The 7,729-nt window shown below is 36.4% G+C and overlaps 1 pseudogene; it reads left to right on the top strand.

The window, feature by feature from the left end:
* The first annotated feature begins 924 nt into the window (after positions 1–924).
* Positions 925–1,021, top strand: LOC126014536 (uncharacterized; annotated as a pseudogene).
* Positions 1,022–7,729: the final 6,708 nt, after the last annotated feature.

The raw sequence follows: 7,729 nt of genomic DNA, 5'->3' as shown, positions 1-7,729 counted from the left end.
ACAGTTGATATATGACAATAAAGTAGCTGGGTACCTGAAGTAGGAAAAAGAAAAGACTCTTCAAAATTTATTGGGAGAAACTGAATAGACAAATGCAAGAAAAAAGATTTTGGACCTTTAGATCATGCCATATACAAATGATAACTCAAAATAGATTGAAGGTCTCTACATTAAACCAGAATCCATAAAATACATGAGGAAAAACTGCTAAACTCTGCAGGATATGGAGCTTAGAGCTGTTGCAAATAATTTTATTCCAATGGCAGGGCAACAAAACCAAAAATAAAAAAAAGACTACATAAAATTAACAAGTTTTTTCATGATTAAAGATATTAATTAAAATTAAAGGACATTGTGCTGAATGAGAGAAATATTTGCACACCATACATCATAATTGTTAATATCCAAGATACATAAAGCATTCACAAAGCTCAACAACAAAAAATTTATAACCCATCAAAGATATGACAGTTCCTCTAAGAGGACATTTGTATAACCAACTGAGATATGAAAAGTATTCTCTGTCACTAATAATCATGAAAATGCAAATAAAACTAATGAGATAACATGTCACATTAAAAGACAGAGCAATAGCATGGTAATAGGGCATTTACTGACTCGGGACAAACCCAGATTTGATTCACAGCATACCATATGGTCACCTGAGCCTACCAGGAGCTATTTCTGAGCCCAGAGACAAGAGAAACCCAGTAAGTGCCACCGGATGTGGCCCAAAACCAACAACCAACCAAACAAAAAGTCACATTAATAAAAATGATAACTATAAAAAGAACAACTAGAAATACCCAGTGTTGGTGGGGATGTGATGAGAAAAGAACACTCATCTCTGCTGGTTAGGAATGTCCTCTAATATTTCATTCATAGAAAATTGTATAGATACTTCTTTTAAAAAAATAGTTTCTCATGCTCACTTCAGCAGCACATATGCTAAAATTGGAACAATACAGAAAAGGTTAGCATGGCCCCTGGACAAGAATGACACTCAAAAATAAATGTTTCTGGGGCCGGTGAGGTAGTACTAGAGGTAAGGTGTCTGCCTTGCAAGCGCTAGCCAAGGAACGACTGCGGTTTGATCCCCTGGTGTCCCATATGGTTCCCCCAAGCCAGGGGCAATTTCTGAGGGCTTAGCCAGGAGTAACCCCTGAGCATCAAATGGGTGTGGCCCCCCAAAACCAAAATAAATAAATAAAAGTTTCTCTGGGGCCAAAGTGATTGTATAGTAGGTAGAGCATTTGCCTCATATTTGGCAGTCTGGTTTCAATCCTTGTGCCCTAAGTAGTTTCCGGAGATACACCAGGAGTAATCTGTGAACATAAAGTCAAGAGTCAGTCCTGAGTGTCAATAGGTGTGATCCCAAATAAAAATCAGTACTGGAGCAGTGGGCACAAATAGTAGGGCCTTTTGCCTTATGCATACTAACCTAGGACAGACCAGGGGACTATGAGGTGGGTGCCGAGAGGAGTTTGAAGGGGACCCCAGGCTTTCCCCAAGCCTTACCCTGCACAAGAGGGGCGGGTGTAGGAAGCAGGATGGTAAACTTCTGACTTCTAGCTCATTAAGTAACTCTTTCCTCTTCTGAGAGCAGAAGCTTTTGCCAGCATGGCTCCATGCCAAAACACTTTTTTTTCCAAACTTAGGGGATCTTTGGGACTCAGGCTGCCCCCAACAGTCTTCCTTCTCCTTCCTCCTGGACTCTAGGGCTATCCTTGGGCGCCCACCTGAGGTGGGTGCCAGGGAGGAGTTTGAAGGGGACCCCAGGTTTTCCCCAACCCCTACCCTGCACATGATGGGTTGGCTTGGGGAAGTCACCAGCATCTTTCCTTCCCACCAGTATCCATTTTCAAAGTATAAATAGTTTAATAGGATATCATAGGGTTTAATCTATGTTTACAATATACAGAATGCTTATGTTGTTTACTTTCCTTCCCCCCTTAGCTCACCACCTTACATGCTCTTTTCTAGTCATTTACTCTCTCATCCTCACCACCTATTACCCCATATTTAACCCTTTTTACCCTCAGTTCTTGGCTCCTCACGAAGCAGATCACAATCCTCCTCAAACCAGCTGCCAACCAGCTCCCAAAGTGAAAAAATAGACTCTCGGCCTGAGAAGAAACCAATAATCTGTTCCTATTTACCTACTCTCAGTGGCCTCCTATCCTCCACATTCCTTCACTGTATACCTGTGCTTGTTATCATACTCGGTTTCTGAGAAGTCCCCACTCAAAGATATTTCCTGATATGGGACTTCTGGAATCGTTTTGCGACTCCAGAAGGCCAAATCACAGACCAAAGTGTTCAAAGTGTTTTCCTGGGTTCAATACTCCCCCACCCCCGACTATTTCTAAAGACATAAAATGGACATGTATATCTACTTTGTTTATCTTAGATGCATTCCCTTAACATTTATAACTCTTATAACTCTTTTTATATATCCTCTTATATAGTGACAATTTTGCCCACTGTTTTTTTTTTTTCTTGGTGATCTGTTCAATAATGAATTCTGGTGTAAAAGTCATTCTGTTTAGAGTTTATGTTAGAACCAAGTTACTGGAATTGTTGGACTTGTTCCCTCGGCCCCCAGATACACCAATAATACCTTGTGGCATTGATCCTCTTTTGCATACACACATTAAAATGGAAAGGTATTACATAGGCATATAAGTTCTTATCTAATGGAAATAGGAACATAAATTTTGTAATGCAGTTAGGCCTTATATCCAGAACATTGGCATAATGACTTGGCTCAGGACCCAGAAGAATGGGCATTGCCTGAACCATGAATACCATCTATGCAAAGAACCACATTTGTCTATAACATTATTAGGAAGCAAAACTCTACCAGGAAAGACCCTACCACTGCCTTGGCATTGGCTTACTCCAAAGAGTGTTCTCTTAACACCCATATGACTTAGCAACAGCAACAACCTGCTTGCATGGTAGGGCTTTATGCATATAATGGTGAGGTGAAACTAGAGGATGCTTCACATCATCCTGATGTGAGAAAGGTGAGAAAAAATTTCACCTGGACCACAGAGAATGTATCAGGGGTTGGACAACCTAGTATGCCTTGAGCCCAGAATCAGTCTTATGCCAGAACACTTCAAGTATTTTTTAACTCCAAGTATTTTTTAACTCTTACCCTTTATAAAAAGAAGATCTTACTGAACTTTAAAAAAGAAAAAAAGTAACTGTAGTAAAATGCCTGTCTCAAATACAGACAGGGGGTGGGAAAAAGGGAGGTATCATTGGTGGTGGAATGTTGAACTGGTGAAGGGCGGGTGTTCTATTAATGACTGAAACCCAACTACATTCATGTTTGTAATCATGGTGCTTAAATAAAGAGCTTATACATAAAAAAGCTAAATATACATATATTTACTATATATACACAATACTGCTCAGTTGCTGTATAAAAAGTTATACAATTATATGAATGTATATAGAGTTTCATGATGAAAACAATTAATCAGAAGGACAGAGATACAAATCAATTTCTCTCATATGTGGGATAAAAAGGAACATAGCAAGGGAATAACCAATGGGTAAAAGCAACAGGACATGATAACTGGTTTATAGTAATGATATTACCAGAAGGTGGGAAACTAGGGATATGTGGCAGGTCAATGAAATAATGCTGGAAGTGTGGCTACTCTGGTGAAGGATCTAACACAAGAAATTTTTCCAATGAAACTATCATCAGCTATACTATAAAAAAGTGCATCAATTATAATTTTAATACAAGTATATATTTTTAAATCTTCTGATATTATCCAGTGCCTCTGAGCACATATATAGACCATCACCCTTAAAGTTGATTTCTTAAATTTGAAATTAGTATTATTTGAATCATCAGATATTTTTGAGATGATCATCTACTTGTGTGTATGTTGAATATAATGATAGCAGGAAACTATCTATATTGATAAAACCCCTTGAAAAGCATTCAGAACATAAAGACCTCTTTCAAGTGTAAAGGGGGAGTTAAATATGAATATCGGGGCCAGAGAGATAGTACAGCGGCGTTTGCCTTTGCAAGCAGCCGACCCAGGACCTAAGGTGGTTGGTTCAAATCCTGTCATCCCATATAGTCCCCCGTGCCTGCCAGGAGGTATTTCTGAGCAGATAGCCAGGAGTAACCCCTGAGCACCTCCCGGGTGTGGCCCAAAAACCAAAAAAAAAAAAAATGGGGCCTGCGAGGTGGCGCTAGAGGTAAGGTGTCTGCCTTGCAAGTGCTAGCCAAGGAAGGAATATGGTTTGATCCCCGGGTATCCCATATGGTCCTCCCAAGCTAGGGACAATTTCTGAACACTTAGCCAGGTGTGTTTTTTAGGTGTGGCCCAAAAAACCAAAAAAAAAAAAATAAAGAAATAAATAAAGAAGTATGAATATCATGATGACCTACGCACAGCTACTTTTCAAATCAATTTGATTTTCTTCATAACTACAGGAACCATTAAAGTGACATAAAAAATGAAGGATATTTTCTAAAATGCTTTATCACATTTAATATGTAAAAAAGTACATAAGAGGGTCTAGAGAGATAGCACAGTGGTAGGACGTTTGCCTTAAAAGCAGCCCATCCAGGACAGATGGTGGCTCAAATCCCAGCATAACATATGGTCCCTAAAGCCTGCGATTTCTGAGCTCAGATCCAGGAGTAACCCCTGAGCACCCTGAGTGTGTCCCAAAAACCAAAATAAAATAAAATAAGATAAAAGAGTAAAAAAAAATACGTAAGAAAAATATTGGCATATTTAAATTGCTCTTTTAAAATATTGCTGGCAAAAAAAATCACACCATAACTAAAGTAATTTTTCTATAAAAATAGTAGATGAGAAAATAAAATTTGCAAGCTTATAGTTTGCTTGCATAAACCTGGTGGCACTGGAGGATATCATGCTTAAGAAAATAAATAAAGAGAATTTTAAAAATGTTTTCTCTCATTCATATGTATAGAATAAATGTATAGAAAAAAGAAAAATACATCCTTTGAATACATATTGTTTTTATGGAAAAAGGCCCTGAAGTAATGATAGAATAAAATATTAAATCATTAATAAAATAAAGATCAATTTGCATGTGCAAAGCCTGTTTTTTTTCTGTTTAAGTTTTTAATTTCATAAATGGTTGCATTTGTTCAATGAGACTACTTTATTCTAGTCTATGTGGAAGCTTAAGAAATTCACATGGATATGCATTTTACATATTTTTTGGGAAGGGATTGTTCTGGTGACATATTTGTTGACTCTCAGAAATCACTCCTGGCATGCTCAGGGGACTCTATGGGATCAAAACTAGATTGCGGCATGAGCCCTACACATCCTACTTGCTGAACTAATACTTCAGCCCAAGCATTTCATATCCTACTGGTAAATTAAAATAAAGATTATACTATTTCAAATTCAGTGTGATTCAAAAGAAGCACAATGAAAATGACAATTCATAACCTTGTTGAATTATTTTTTGTTTGGTTTTGGTTTTGGAGCCACATTCGGTGATGCTCAGGGGTTACTCCTGGCTCTGTGCTCAGAAATCATTCCAACTTGATGGACCATATGGAACACTGGGGCATCTAAGCATGGTCCATCCTAGGTCAGCTGCGTGCAAGGCAAACAGTCTAGTACTGTGCCACTGCTCTGGCCCCCATGTTTGAATTATTTGAAGAATAGTTCTCTAAATAAAATATATAGATGAATATAGATAATCGACAGAAAATTAAAGTGTTTACTTTAAGTCAGTGAATAATTTCAGTTTAATCTTCTAAGAATCAAAATACTACATCAGTGTGGGACTTCAATTTCAGCTTCTCAATAACACTATACAGGTTCAAAAAATGATTTCAGATGTTGAAATTAAAAGTCAAGTAAGAAGATTTGATAACTTATAAATTAGAATTTTATGAGAAGTTGTTCATCATTTTTTCCATAATAGAAGCAAAGGAGATCATAGAGAAAAACATTAAGATGAAAACAATGAGATTTGCCTAAGATTTAATAAACAAAATCAAAATTTAGAAAAATCAATTTAAACAACTACCTTCTCTATACTTTTGAACTATCAAATTCTTCATAGCTTTCAGTATATATGTGAGAATTTTGTGTGGTTTGTTTAGGGTCCAGACAAGGCTTAATCCTGGCTCCCTGATGAGTTTAGGAGTCACTCCTGGCACTGAACAAATATCACGTATGGTGTTAGAGATCAAATCAGGGTCAATTGTATGTAAGGTAAACACTTCACTTCTTTAAAAAAAATTAGTAAATTACCTTCTAAAAAGATGGATTTTTTTTTTCTGGTTTTTAGGTCCACCCAGCTGTGCTCAGGGTTTACTCCTGGCTCTATGCTCAGAAATCATTCCTGGCAGGGATGGGGGACCATGTGGAATGCCGGGATTCGAACCACTGTCTGTCCCGGATAGGCCACTTGCAAAGCAAACCCCTCCCTCTGTGCTATCTCTCCAGTTCCAGGAAATTTTTAATAGTTCATTTTATCCTCAAGAAAGAGAATTTCTAAATTTATTAATTAAATTAGTATAATGATTAAAATAAAATATAAAATAAAATGATAATAGTCCATAGATGACTGATTAAAATAAAATAATATAAATAATTAATTTATATAAATATATAAAATTACATGTACAATTTAAATAATTATATATAATTTATATATGAATAGTTAATAATAAAATTTATAAAATAAAACAATCTATAGCTTCTTGATTATTACTATAATTTCTAGATATTTTTGTGATTATTAATCATCAGAACATATAATATAATTATTTTATTTATAAAATTATTCATCTAACATATACTAAATAATTATAAATAAAACATATATTAATTAATTTCTAATAAAGCCAAGGTTATTTTAAATGACACCTTTAGAAACCTGCACACAGTAATTTGGTATGGATATTAAAAGAGGGAGATGAGTCAGTGATCTCTTAGAGTGGGAAGATAAATACCTTTCTTGAGGCAGACCTCGGTGTGATATCCAGCTCTAAAATTGTTCCCTATGTGTGCCAGATCTAAGGCCTGAGTGAAGAACATAGAATTAATACTGAGCACTGTCTTATGTAACCCCAAATCAAAAATAAGTGGGAGAATTTTGCCTAAAGATAAATTAAATGAAAATGTTTGTAGTGAAAGCCTCAGTACCCTGCCCCACCCCACCCCACCCAGGGATTAGGAAAAGCAGATCTGGAAGAAAAACCAACATAGGATCTAATACATACCAGGTTAGGGAGATAAAAGATGTTCAGGAACTTCCACCACAAGCTAGCTGCAAGCAGGCAAAATGGTACCAGTAGGCAGACAGGCTAACTGTGGGACAGAAACTGGAAGAAGTCTCTCTTGCCTGAGGTCTTTATTGGGGAAAATAAGACCACCCCCATGGGTGGAGAACAGGTAGGCATAGGGGGCCCATTCATCTAGGTGGGACAAGCACAGGCAAAGAAGTATTATCAAATAAATTAAAAACTAATTTCTCCAACAAATGTTGAAATACATAATGTTCACAAACAGTCTGAAGAAGGTTCTGTTTTATGGTACAGAGAATTTACTGATATTACTGAATTGTAATGTAGCATTATTTTATTAGTACTTTTGTTAAATATTTTACAAAAAAAGTTAATTTTTACCTTGAAATTATGGCCCAACATATGAGTGAAATGCCACACAAAAATAAATAAACTATTTAAAAG

Source organism: Suncus etruscus, chromosome 7, assembly GCF_024139225.1.
Source record: "Suncus etruscus isolate mSunEtr1 chromosome 7, mSunEtr1.pri.cur, whole genome shotgun sequence".
NCBI classification, from domain to species: domain Eukaryota; kingdom Metazoa; phylum Chordata; class Mammalia; order Eulipotyphla; family Soricidae; genus Suncus; species Suncus etruscus.
Note: the sequence above shows the minus strand (reverse complement) of the source record. Positions and strands in the feature narration are given on the sequence as shown.